The sequence below is a fragment of the Pteronotus mesoamericanus genome, unplaced genomic scaffold (genome assembly GCF_021234165.1).
Source record: "Pteronotus mesoamericanus isolate MK-2021 breed Mesoamerican mustached bat unplaced genomic scaffold, CSHL_Meso_final contig_27, whole genome shotgun sequence".
NCBI classification, from domain to species: Eukaryota; Metazoa; Chordata; class Mammalia; order Chiroptera; family Mormoopidae; genus Pteronotus; species Pteronotus mesoamericanus.
Window position 1 is genome coordinate 6,416,229 of NW_026555115.1, and position 2,705 is coordinate 6,418,933.

The 2,705-nt window shown below is 38.7% G+C and overlaps 1 pseudogene; it reads left to right on the forward strand.

Moving 5' to 3' along the window:
- Nucleotides 1-209: 209 nt before the first annotated feature.
- On the forward strand, nucleotides 210-1,592 carry LOC129071662 (ornithine decarboxylase-like; annotated as a pseudogene).
- Nucleotides 1,593-2,705: the final 1,113 nt, after the last annotated feature.

The following is a 2,705-nucleotide window of genomic DNA, read 5'->3' on the forward strand; positions in this document are numbered from 1 at the left end:
AAGACACTATTTCATATGCAACTATTTTATTTAGGATTTTTGCATCAATGTTTTTAAGACGGACAGCTCTATAACTTTCTTACTTGTCATATCCTTTTAAAACGTTGTATCAGAGTAATACTGACTTTATTAAATAAATTTGAAAATATTTTTTTTAATTCATCTTAGTTTTCCTTTTTTGTTGAGTCACAGACAAACATCCAGAAACCATGAACAGCTTTAGTGATGAAGAGTTTGGCTGCCATTTCCTCAATGAAGGCTTTACTGCCAAGGACATTCTGGACCTAAAAATTAATGAAGTTTCTTCTTCTATGTCAATAATGCCTTCTATGTTGTGGATCTGGGAGACATTCTAAAGAAACATCTGAAATGGTCAAAAGCTCTTCCTTGGGACACCCCGCCCCCTTTTATGCAGTCAAATGCAGTGGCAGCAAAACCATAGTGAAGACCCTTGTTGCCATCAAGACAGGATTTGACTGTGCCAGCAAGACTGAAATACAATTGGTACAAACTCTTGGGGTGTCTCCAGAGAGGATTATCTATGTGAATCCTTGTAAACAAGTGTCTCAGATTAAATATGCTGTCAATAATGGAGTCCAGATGATGACTTTTGATAGTGAAGTCAAATTGATGAAAGTTGCCAGGGCACATCCAAAGGCAAAGCTGGTTTTGCAGATCACCACTGATGATTCCAAAGCAGTCTGTTGTCTCAGTGTTAAATTTGGTGCCACTCTTAAAATCAGTAGGCTTCTTTTGGAATTGGCAGAAAAGCTAAATGCTGACATCATCAGTGTCAGCTTCCATGTGGGAAGTAGCTGTACTGACCCTGAGACCTTTGTGCAGGCCAACCCCGATGCCCTCTGCATATTTGACATGGGAGCTGAGGTTGGTTTCAATATGTATCTGCTGGACATTTGTTGTGGCTTTCCTGGATCTGAGGATGTAAAGCTTAAATTTGAAGAGGTCAACAGTGTCATCAACTCAGCCCTGGACAAGTATTTTCTATCTGACTTGGGAGTGACACTCATAGTGAAGCCAGGCAGACACTATGTTGTGTCAGTTTTCACACTTGCAGTTAATATCATTGCCAAAGACCTCGTATTAAAGGAACAAACAGGCTCTGATAATTAAGATGAGTCAAGTGAAAAAACCTTTATGTATTACATGAATGATGGAGTATATGGATCATTTAATTGCATCCTCTATGATCATGCACACTTGAAACCCCTTCTGCAGAAGAGGCCCAAACCAGATGAGATGTATTATTCATTCAGCATATGGGAACCAAAATGTGATGGCCTCAGTCACATTGTAGAGCACTGTGCCCTGTCCAAGATGCATGTGGGGGACTGGATGGAAACACGGGTGCTAGCACCTTGCTCCTCCTTCTATTTCAGTGGATTACAGAGGCCAACCATCTATACTATGTGGTGCCAGGGCCAGCATGACAACTGATGCAGCAAGTCCAGAACCACAACTTCCCACTCGCCATGGAGGGGCAGGATGTCATCACTCTGCCTGTATCATGTGCCTGGGAGAATGGGATGGAGCGCCACTTAGTATCCTGTGCTTCAGCTTGTATTAACGTGTAGATGCCATTTTTGTAGCTGTTACTGTGTGGGTAGTTTGAATTAAAGGGTTTGAGGTAACCACTTAGTTTAATTATTGCTAGTTTTGAAGTGTTTTTGTAAGTAAGTTTGGCATAGATGGAACATTATAAAAGGCTAGGAGGTAGAGTCGCACTTATCTGAGTTCCATGGAAACTATTTTAATATTTTTATATGGATTTGTACTCAGTTTTCAAGCGCTACTAAAGCGTGCCTCTCAGTTGCTAAACAAGCGTTTGTAGCTTTTACATTGGCTGAATGGGCCAGAAGCTTACTGTTGTGATCAGTTTTAAAAATGAAGTACTTTAAAATTAAAAACTGCAACAAGAATCTAGACACAAATCTATACCCTTCACAAAAAATTAACTCAGAACAGATCACAGACCTAAATGTATAACACAAAACTACAAAACTCCTAGAAGGCAGCATAAGAGAAAACCTAGATGACCTTGGCTATGGCAATAACTTTTTAGGTATAACACCAAAGACACATCTATGACAAATAATTGATAAGCTGGACTTCATTAAAATTGAAAACAGCTCTCAAAACACAGTATCATGAGATTGAAGAGATAAGCCACAGAGTGAGATAAATTAACATTTGCAAAAGACATACTTGATAAAGGATTTATATCCAAAACAAAGAAATCACTCTTAAAATTCCACAATAAGCAAAGAACATGATATAAAAATTGACCAAAGACCTTAACAGACACCGCACCAGAGATGTCAACTAGTATTTGAAAAGATGCTCTACACTGTATGTCATTAGGAAAATGCAAATTACAAGAATGATGATACCACTATATGCTTGCCAGAATACCTAAAACCTAGGACACTGACAATGCCAAATGTTGGTGAAGATGTAAAGCAACAAGAACTCTTATTCATTGTTGGTAGAATGCAAATGATGCGGCTGCTTTGGAAGACTGTCTGACAGTTTCTTACAAAACTAAGGATACTCTTATCAGCAATTGTGCATAATATTTACAGAGAGGAGTTGAAAATGTATGTCCACACAAAAACCTGATGCAAATGTTTCTGCAGCTTTATTCATAGTTTTCAAAACTTGGAAGCAACCAAGATGTCCTTCAGTAG